The sequence below is a fragment of the Magnolia sinica genome, chromosome 18 (assembly GCF_029962835.1).
Source record: "Magnolia sinica isolate HGM2019 chromosome 18, MsV1, whole genome shotgun sequence".
Classification (NCBI taxonomy): Eukaryota; Viridiplantae; Streptophyta; class Magnoliopsida; order Magnoliales; family Magnoliaceae; genus Magnolia; species Magnolia sinica.
In genome coordinates this window covers 45,296,583-45,308,275 of record NC_080590.1, presented here as the reverse complement: position 1 = coordinate 45,308,275, position 11,693 = coordinate 45,296,583, and the positions used below count along the sequence as shown (strand labels likewise).

General features: G+C 39.5%; 1 non-coding gene across 1 annotated transcript; it reads right to left on the bottom strand.

Annotated features, from left to right (window-relative positions):
* Window positions 1-5,614: 5,614 nt before the first annotated feature.
* On the bottom strand, window positions 5,615-5,719 carry LOC131234220 (small nucleolar RNA snoR99). The gene has a single exon (XR_009165627.1). It is a non-coding gene; the product is annotated as a small nucleolar RNA snoR99 (small nucleolar RNA).
* Window positions 5,720-11,693: the final 5,974 nt, after the last annotated feature.

The window sequence follows — 11,693 nt, the reverse complement described above, 5'->3', positions numbered from 1 at the left end:
AAAATACTAATGGTTAAGAAATAATTTAGATCACAGATAAAGTACAAAAAATTCACTATATTATCCAAACCTTGATTAGATTTTCTCCAATATATATCATTTTATTACATGCTTAGAAAATACAAACAAATCAGTATATTCTCTTTGATCATTTTCTTTTCTTTGGTTTCTCGACTACAACACTGATGTCATCAGATTCATTGAATATTAACTCATCAACAATTGCTAATGAGGTGCGATCAGGTCTTGTATCGGCATTACTTACAGCCTTTAATCATTTCGATAAAAAGCACATCTCTTCTTCAAAAAAAAGATTTTTTGGAACCTCCAAGACCACATGCCAGTTAGGATTTTTTAGATCTTTGGAGTAGAAAACTTGCGTGGCATGCTTTACAAGAATGAAGGGCTCGTCACCGATTTTGTCTGAACTATAAAGACTGGACAAATTTACTAATCTCATATTTACTTTGACATCAAAAGAAACACCATGAAGTGTCACTTTCACCCAATCACACTTAAATAGGACGAGCTTGTACCCTGTTCGGTACTCCAATTGGATAATTCTACGATGGACTCCATAGTAAGGTTGATTTTCATCCACTATATTGATATCCTTAGCACTTAATCGGAAGGTTGTCATACCCTCTGTCCTAACCCCATTGTTTTAGTTCATTTTATTCTCCTCATAGTCCTTAGTGACAAAGAGAAAACCATTAATACAATACTTATTGTATTGCATAGAAAAAGCTAGAGGTCCTCTCACTACATCTTTAAATTCATTATCGTCATATTCAATGAACTCTGGTTGCCTCTTTAACTAAGATATGAATTGATCCTCGTTAGGCATCCCGTTGGTCGTCTTATAGCATCACTGCAAGAAATCTTTGTGCTTCCTGCACGATATTTTGAATATATATATATATATATATATATATATATATATATATATATATATATGAGCTTATTGTACATACCCTTCCCACTCGTCGTAGCTGGGATGACTCTTCAGTACCTATCTACGAGCTTGTTCGTATTCAATACCCGCTAGGATAACACTTTGACCTGAACCTACTGGACCAATGTCGTCATCATTAGGGTCATCATCAATGATATCTTCCAACTTACGTAGTCCTAAAATGACTCCGTTAAACCATCTTTCCAGCTTTTCCAGTAGGCTTGTTTTTTATTTTCCTTTATATTGGTTGCAGATTATAACTGTCTCCTCTTGAATGTACTGCTCTGTAATACAACCCTCAGGTCGTGTCTTGTTACGGACATAAGCCTTAAATGTCTTTATGAACCTAACAAAGTTAATGATACATTATATATATACATGCAACTGTAGATGTTAAGCCGATTTATTCTTATTAAGCTCACAGTGTACCTTTCAAATGAATACATCCATCGATAGTATACAGGACCACATATGCGGCCTCGTAAGCCAAATGGACTGACAAATGCAACATAATGACAAATATCCATGCGTGCATATAGTCTCAAGTTAACATAACGTCCTAGCCATGCCCCTCTCGAGAGTAAGGAGTATTTGAAGGTCTACGGTTGTCGAGTACAAGGCATTAAAGAAGGTGTAAAAGATTATAATTATAGGACAAATGACCTTCTTATCCCTGAATGCGTGCTGAATGAGAACTAGGAGCAGATGTTGCATCAACATATGGTAAGGATGAGACTTCATTTCCTTTAAATCCACGCAATCTTCCTTTACGATGGTCCTCAAATTTGCACTAAAACTGATCGAAACATGCAACTCATGTAAAGTCTGGATGAAATTTTTTTTCTCTTCTTTTCTTAGACAGAAAGGACATTGTTTCTGAATCACCTTGCCATTGTTCTTTTTCAACTATAGACGCTTCTTAATTCCCAATTGTTTTAGGTCCTTGAGTGCATTAGCATCATCTTTAGTTTTACCAGGCATTTTTAACATCAAGGCAACAAGGATTTCACATATATTTTTCTCAATATGTATGACATTAAGGTTGTGACGCATAAGAATATCTTTCCAATACTCTAGATCGAATAATATAAACCATTTGAAGAACCACGGTGATTCAACATCATCCGCTAGCTCTTGTCGGCCTCCGTTAATACCCCCTATATTACTCTTCCCAGTCTTCCCCCACTATATATTCAAGTTTTCAGTTTGTCTTTTGACCTCAATCCCATCCAGATGGATCACTTGACGTCGTATCTTCACCTTCTTGTTGAACGTGCCAGCACTTATGTCCTTTCTAACCTGATCTGACATTGGCAACCATCGTTTGTGGCTCATATAAACATGTTTCTTTCCATATTAGAGTCGCAAAGAATCTGTGTTGGGACCACATACAGGACAACTATACTTACCCTTTGTCCTACAACCAGAAACGTTACCATATGCTGAAAATGGATTGTCCAAAGCAGAATGACACGCATGTTGAATTTATTTTCATGGTATGCATCGAACGTCATGACCCTTTCTCGCCATAACTTTTGCAGTTCATCAATCAATGGCTGTAAATAAACGTCAATATCATTTCCCCATTGTCGCAGTCCCTCAATGAGCAAAGTCAACATAGTAAACTGAGGTTTTATGCAAAGCTTTGGTGGAAGGTTGTACATCATACACATAACAGGCCATGAATTATATGACATACTGAAAGTACCGAATGGGTTAAACCCATCTGTAGCCAAACCCAATTGAACATTCTTTGTAGTCGGATACTCCATCTTTTCATGTTGAAATTTTCTGTTTGAGTGCTACGACATTCTTTTGCCAACCATGGCACACTGAACATTCTTTGTAGCCTTATTGTTAATGGAAAATACCTTAACATCTTCTTAGGTATTTGAGATTGTTTTCTCTTAGAATCCATTTCAATCTTGTACCTAGAAGTTTTACAATTTGGACAAATAGTTTTCTTCTCGTTATCTCTCCAGTATAAGATGTAGTCATTTGGATAAGCATGGATTTTCATATAATCATGACCTCACTTTGTAATGATCTTCTTCGCTTGGTAGGTATTAGTTGGGGCCTTGTTATTGGAAGGTAACACCTTTAGTAGTTGAATGAGCTCTATAAAGCTTTTTTCACTTCATCCATGATTCACCTTTAATTTGAAAAGCTGTACAATGAAAGTCAGTACGGTGAATTCTTGGGCCCCAGGGTATAGCTCAGTCATTGCGTCTTGTAGATTTGCTTCAAACTCATTAGTTTCATTTTCTCCAAAGACGCCTTCAACTACAGGGGTCACATTCGACTCATCCTGTACAACTTCATCTAGGTTATTACCACCAAGTTCTTGAACGATCGTGTTATGAACCTCATTTAAGATCGGGACACTATAGTATTATTGAGAACTTGATTCGCGTACACTACACTTAAGTGATACATGCTCCCCATGCATGTTCCAAACCCTATAGCTTAGGTCGAATCTATTTTTCATTAGATGTATTTCGATATCATCATAAGAAACTGAAAAACATGCACATCTACAAGTGGTGCATGGACAAGGAACAGATTCTCTACCAGGAAGGTTTGCTTGTGCAAATTTTGAAAAACTTCTTATTCTAGAAATAAAATGTGGTTCTGGGAAACTTAATGTCATCCACTTCCTATTTATTACAGCTGAATCTCGATTAACCAAGGGGTACATTTTCAACCTGCACCTTACCAAAAATTAAAGTTGGAAATTAGCCTAATGCACCATCCTCCTCAAAGTTGGAAATGAAGGAAGTGTTATAAGATGATTGGACCTAGACAGATATTATATACCAAATACAATGTATTAAGGAGTTTGCAATCATTATATTTTTACAATAAATTAATAATGTAATTTATAAGTAAAATCTTAAACCACTTGCATAGATGAAAAGTCTTGCATGCAATTCTAATATATCAAGTACTTATAAAATCTTTATTGAATAAACATGAGTGTTCACACCCATAGATATTTATTTTTTAAATACCTAGTATGTCCAAGATTATTATTTTTTCATGCATACTCATACTCTTCACATGATCTTTAGCAACTTCACAAGTGGATACCACATTTAGTATCATCTCAAGCAAATTGGGTGAAGGCAGTATCTACCAATGGGAGCAGGCATGTTATTCTATAAACATTGGAATTGTGTGCTTAGGGATTTGAATAGTCATTTGCTTTATTCCAATGCATAGAGCATGATGATCTTAAAGCTCCAATCTTCCAATCTTCCAAAGATACCCATTAGAAAAGTAATATAGTGAAGAGTGGAATCCTTCTTTTTTTTCTTTCTATCTCTTTTTATTGAATCTTAAAGGGATATTGATCGAATGTTATATGCAACACATGGTTACATTTGAACCTATTAGCAATCGCATCAACATGGTTACATTTTAACCTATTAGCATTTGCATCAACAGTCAATCCATTTTTCCAGCTAATTGTTAAAAAATGAGGTAGATTCAAATCTCAAGTAGACTACACCAAAGGAAAGATGGTAATTGAACACCCACCATTAAAAACTTATTAGGGCAATAAAGTTTGGATTAAGATTATATTTATGTTTTCCCTTCATCTAGATTTGTCTAACATAAATCAACATGTTGGATAGCAAATAAACATTGCACTAGACCTTTTTTTAAAAAAATCCAAAACTTATATAACACGTTATAATGCAAATTAATTTAATTCATGCATAATGAAAATGTAAATAATTACTACTCATTTACAGTCAACTACACTTGGAACCAATCAAACAAGTTTTCATGGTTAGCATGGTTTGTTTCACCACAATTTTTAAGGGTGCAGACCACACCATAAACAATAGACCTCGCTACAGATGGAAGCACCTCCCAAGGTTGACTTTAATCTCGTAATGCAAACGACTAGAGGCATGTTAAAAAAAGCTGCTCATTTGTAATGATTTACTAAGGAATGCCATGCCAAGATTTTTCAGATTACATGGTTCCTTTGTTTCCTTCAGAATTCAAACAGCCATAAATAATTTGGCCCGGGCTTCGAATAGTTCCGGCATGACTATAAACAGAAGTAACCACCTCTAATGGGCTAAATTGGAGAAGATAACTAGATATTTTCATAATGAGGAAACTTGATTTTCGATAGATATTTTCATAATAAGTGAGGGAACCTAAAGCAAACCAATCTTGTAACAAGTTATTCATCCCTTCACTGGGACATTTCCAGTCTGAATTTCAATGCAAATTGAACTGAATCTCACACAATCACCATGTGGGTTAAACGAATCTCACACATCCACAAGCATATTTCCTCTGTTTTGATCAGATTTTATTGGATTATCAGATCAAACACACATGGACAGCATGTAAAACAACCCAAAGAGAAAACTTTGATACTCTGGCAGAGAGTGGTAGATGATCCATGTGCCAATTTTGATCCATCATGAACGACAATCATTCTTATTTAGGTACCTGATCATTGGATAGGAGGGACAGTAATGGTCATAAATGAAAAACACCCAAAAAACTATAGTAGATTGAAAAGAGCTAGAAATGCTCAACAGAACTAACTCACAACTCCATAATTCATTTAATGTGCCTATGTATCAAGCATGCACTACCAGAGTATCAATTAAACAAACAAAACAGATAATGAAACATCCCATCTTCTATGATTAACTAAATACTAGATAGAAATTAGCTAACAAAGTGAATTAGATGGGAGTCCTATGTAAGGGACATGTTTATCCCATGAGGCACACAACATATTAGCTAATGGGGCAGACGTTTTAGTCCTACTACTACATGCACCCAACTACCCGTCTATAGAATAACCCATGATGTAAAAAAAAAAAAAAAGCAAACAAGCACATACACAAATGTTATTGTGTATATGACAACAGATCTAAAAACACACTTTTTAAAAAATTCACAAATCACAAAATGAGGAATTCTTATGACCTTAGGAAGTATTTAATGGTGGGCGTTCAATTACCACAGTTTCCTATGGTGTGGTCCACCTGAGATTTGGCCCTAAAATGAGCCAAAAAAATGAATGGCCCACATACACATATTATGGTGGAGCCCACATAGCATTTTTAGATTTCAGAAATAGAGAGAGGGGAATGCGGATTGAAGGATTGAAAGAATGCATCAGGATTGAAGGATTTAAGGCGACATGATTAGTTTCCATTCATAGGAATCATAGGGATTGAAGGATTGAGCATCCAAACGCAACAAATTTCAGAAACACAGAAAGAGAGAGAGAGAGAGAGAGAGAGAGAGAGAGAGAAAACTAACTGTGCTTCTTCTTCTCCTTCTCCTTCTTCTTCTCCTTCTTGTGGCAAAAGGGGGTTTTAAAAATAGAGAGAGGGGAATGCGGCCAAGAGACGGGGAGAGAGGGTGAGGGAGAGCGGGAGATCGAGAGAGGGCAAGGGAAAGAGAGAAGCTGAGTGTGAGAGAGAGATGGAGAGAGATTGAGAGATGGGTTTTCATCTGCTGCGCACCGGAGAAAAGGGCGAACGGAAGGGTTTTATTTTTGGGAGGGCACTTTGGTATTTGGAGGGGCGCTTGACGGACGACCCCTTTGGGATGTTGGGTTTTAGGACCATGGGGCCCACTATGATGTATTTTATATATCCACTCCGTCCATTAATTTTAAATTATTATTTTAAGTGCTGATACAAAAAATGAGTCAGATCGAATCTGTAAGGAGACCACACAACATATTAACAGTAGAAATTTAATTTTTATTATTTCTTATGGTGTGGTCCACTTAGACATTTTATCTATATAATTTTTGAGCTCATCCACTGAAATTATATATCAGAATTGATGGGTGGCTTAGATCAAGCACATATATTCCAATGGACCTCATGGAGCCCCTTAAGCACCATCTATGTTTAATAAGGTTTAGGTGAGGAGGTACGCTTTAGCTACAGATCAATTAGGCTTTAGCAACGGATTAAATTCGTAGTATAATCACTACGGATTTAATCCGTGGCTAAAAGCTTTCAAAGTTCATAGCCTTTGCTCAATTTTTTGGTAGTGTGAAGTCTTTATAATAAATAGTTATGCTCTGATACCATGTGAAAATAAGAAGATAGATACAATGTTTTTCTGAGTATGAAGAGATTATTTATATTCACACACACACATCGAGAAAATATACACAACTATTTATCTAGATGAGATAAAAACTTTTGTTACAACACAATTACTAAACAGAGAATAGAGATAGTCCTAATCTAATTAAGAAGATAGATAGAGAGAGAGAGAGAGCTAATTAGAATCAACATGCAACATGGGACAGACAAGATCAAGCAAGCTGGGATTCGACAAGCGAAAAAAACCCATGAGTGAAGGTAGGTCTCATGACCGAAGCTAGGTTCCCTTCCTCACCTAAAGGAAGGGGACGAAGAGAATGCCGGAGTAGAGCCTTGTCCAGAGTCCTCTCCCCTCTGAACCCTAGGGGTAGATTGCGCGGTCGAAGACCTCCTTCTTCCATCCCCAATCCTGGTAGATTGCGCGGTCGAAGACCTCCTTCTTCCATCCCCAATCCTAAAATATCATTGCAAGGAAACTCGGAGGTGAGAATCCCTTCCAACATCAGATTTAGTCTCTTCGTAGGCAATGTCCCTTTTGATTGTTCCCCTGATGATCTACTCGACATTTTCAAGAGATACGGGAGAATTCTGGATGGGTATGTCCCGACGCTACCAGGGACGAAGAAACCCTAAGGTTACACTTTCATCAGGTATGGATATGAACAGGATGTAAGAGTGACCGTGGACATCTTAAATGAGCGGTGCATTGACGGTAGAGTGGTATTGGTTAGATGGGAAAAACCCTGATTTAACCAACCTACTCAGAAACGTCCTATGACTCAGGTTAAACAAGCCCCCGTTCACACCTCTACCTCCTCCTACACGAAGTAGTGCATCCTAAATCAAGTGAGAAGCATCAAAGAACAGAGCAAGACGATGAGTTCATTACAGTGGCTGATCTAAAAGCAGTGGCCTGCAAACTGCAGGAGCTTTAGTTAGGGCTGGTGGGAATGACAACTGGCCCGAACATTTTCATCCTAAGAGTAATCGATGCCATCAAAGCTTCCAAGTTCTCATCATCCACCATCGATGTCGCGAGAACATCATCCACCACATTCCTCATTACGCTTAAATTTAAGTCTGAGTTGTTAGACTTGCTAGAGGATCCTACTCTTCATGAGCAGATGGGATTGAAATCGATGATTAAGTGGTCCCTAAAGGAGGTTATGGGACGAGAGGGTACTTAGATCCGTTTGTTCGAAATCCCTTCCCATGCCTAGATGGAGTCAGTCATTCTAGACCTAGGCAACTACTATGGAAAGGTGGTTAAGATCGACTCCATCAGTAGCTACGGCCTGTTTCAAGTCTTTTCTTGCATTAAGTTAGTGATACGTCCAGGAGATGACCTACAGAGGATTCTGAAGCTCCAAGTTGCTGGCAATTGTTACCCTATTCACACGGTTAAAGAATCGTCAGCTCTGTTTTGGACCCACTCATCTACGTGCCTTCCTTCCGACAGAGAAAATGTTATCCCGGAAAGCACTGAAGGATGGGTGGAGAGGAGATTTCAGAATAGCATGACAGCAATGATTAACATCCAGGAAGAAGAGGCAGAGAAAATTAGTTCGAACTCTGCTTGTGAAAATTTAGCTGTGGAAAGTCTGGTTGTTCTGCCACATGTTTCCAGAAATTCAGAAGAGTCAGGGAATCCTTGCCCCACAGATGTTCGAAACAACGTCTCAAAAACAGCCAACTCCCCAGCAGCAGGCAGTAATGCTCGAAGTGCCAGTTTTCATATATACCCAGTCGTAATACAGGACGGGTGTAATTGTCTCCATAGCCCATCTCAGATTCAAATGTATCACAGAAATCCATAGCAAGAAAACCTCGACATTCAAGCCCCCTCTCTAGTGCAAACAGCAAATGTCAAGCCCATCCATCATCAACCGGGCAGGTTTCTCAGCTTAGCTGAAACTAGCCCCATCCTAGTGGAAGGTTAGGAACCAGTTTTGGGCAAAATGAGATTAGTGGAGAAGTCCCTTTTAGTCAAGGATATGGAGGAGCATAACCACCCTAACCAACCCTTGGTTTTTGAGAGGCCCCCAACAGAACTTGGAGGTTCATGCAGTTAAGAGGTCCGCAAATACTATTGCTTGGGTTATCTTCTCTCACAGATGTCAGCCTCGTAGAGCAAGTCTCCAGATAGACCTCTCCCCATATTTCGAATCAGCCACACAATCTGAGTTTTAGCAGCAAACTGAATCCCACAAGAATAGAACAATTCAGCCATCAAAACACCACCAGCCTAAGTCCCTCTCAACCTCTCCCAAACCAAGTGTGACATGGGTTTTTGCTGGAACAATTCAGGGGATATTTCAACTGAAGGGGAGGAAAAGCTTCATCAGGAGGTGACAGAAAATGCCAGGCTCCATCAGAACCTATCCCCTAGAGAGATGACAACAATAAAAATTTTGAGAAGGCCTAGGATCCATTATTCCAGGGGAGACTGGGAATCCAAGCTTTGGAGACTCAAGCGAAGGGCTGTCAATTCTGGATGTGTTACAAATGGATAAGGTCCTAGTTTGGAATGCCCGAGGTATAGGAAATCAGTGTCCAATCAAAACTATAAGAAGGCTTATTAGAAGTCACAGGCTTGGGATTGTGGCATTCTTGAGCCAATGCTCAGAGACCAGAAGAGAGTAGGGATAGGTTTAACCCTGGGTTGTCATTCCTCCTATTCCAACAATGGAGAGAATGGGAAGATTTGGGGCTTCTCTACTAACTATATCTCTTTCTCAGTGATTTTCTCCTCCAATCAATTGTTGTCGATTGTAGTTTCAGAGTTGCACTGTCAACAACCTCTTCGTCTATCATTTGTTTATGTAAGTTGTGATAGAAGCACAAGAAGGGCTCTTTGGAATGACTTGGTCTCTGCTTTCGCGATGGTGCAGGGCCCATGGGCTGTGAGTGGTGATTTCAATGCCACTGCTAATTCCTCTAAGAGAAGTCGGTGAATGCCTAATAGATTGAGTTCCGCGGAGCTCTCGGATGACATTAACAATGTAGGGCTGATGGACGCGGGTTTCTCGGGGAGCAGCAACGACTAGGCAGGTGTGGCCAGGGTGTTGGTGAGACTGGACGGAGTCCTTTTCAACACAAATTGGTCCACTACATTTCCACTTTCTCATGTGCAGCACCTACCTCACATCAACTCAGACCATGTGCCACTGCTTCTGCTATTCCCGACTCATGCTGTCGACAACCTTAAACCATTCAAATTCCAGTGTATGCGAACTTGTCATGAATCATTCCAACTAGTGGTCAAGGCAGCTTGGAACCAGGTCGATTCTACCCACCCCTTTCAATATTTTATTGCCAAGCTTAAATCTGTGAAAAAGGCTTTTAAGATCTGGAACAAGGAAAGCTTTGGAAACATCTTCAACCAAATCAAGCTGGCTGAACAAGAGCTGTCTGAGATCAAGCTCCAGCAGCAGAACGTTACTATTAATGTTGTTCATGATAAGGACCTGCAAAGCAAATTCACTGAAGCTTTAGCCAAACTCCATCAGTTGGAGCTCAACCAAGAAATTTTTTGGAAATAGAAGTCCAGAATTAGCTGGTTAGAGGAGGGCGATAAGAACATCTACTTCTTTCATGAGGCTGCCACACTAAAACACAGGCATGGAGGAATCAGCAACGTCGAATCCGATACAGGGCATATTTTGGAAGATCAAGTGCAAATTAGAGAAGCAGCGGTTGTCCATTTTGAAAGATAGTTTTCAACGCTGGTTTGCCCTACAAATCAGCAGACTTTAGAGGTCATCCCGGTGCTGGTTTTAGCTGAAGAAAATGAATTTCTGATGGCCCCCCTTCCATTGACGAAGTGCAGAGAGTGGCTCTTGCAATTCCACCTAATGGAGCTCCAAGGCCTGATGGATTCTTTGGGGCTTTTTTCTCCAACTGTTGGGATATTGTGGGTAACAACTTGCATAAGGCTGCAGTTTTCCTCTTTCAGGGTGGCAAGCTACCTAGAGCAGTCACTTCTTCACTCATTTGCCTAATTCTAAAGTCTCCCTCCCTAAAGAGGTTCTCAGACTTCCAGCCTATAAGTCTATGCAGCTGCTTCTATAAGGTGTTATCAAAGATTATTACGGTTAGGCTGAGCCAGGTGCTTCCATCTCTTATTTCCCCGGAGCAAGGGGCATTCATCCAAGGTAGAGCAATTTCAGAGAACATTGCACTCGTACAGGAGCTTTTCAGAGAAATTAATAGAAAGGTGCGGGGTGGCAACATAGTGTTGAAATTGGACATAGAGAGGGTGTATAATAGGTTGGATTGGGGTTTCTTTAAGAAAGTCTTAATCAGATTCGGTTTCAGCTTGAGATGGGTTGAGACGGTAGAAAACGGTTGGAGTAACTGTTGGTTCTTAGTGTTAGTGAATGGTGTTGTGGTAGGTTTCTTCAAATCATCCTGAGGTCTGAGGCAAGGTGACTTGCTGTCTCCTAGCCTGTTTATCATCTTAGCTGAAGTTCTTAGCAGGGGTCTTAAAAATTTGGTCGACCAAGGTCTTTGCCACCACTTCAAGCTCAGGAGAGAGTGCCCTTTAGTATCGCATCCGCTATATGCAGACGATACTTTGCACTTCCTGAACGGCGGGAAGAGATCACTTAGAGTTACTAAGGCTTTCC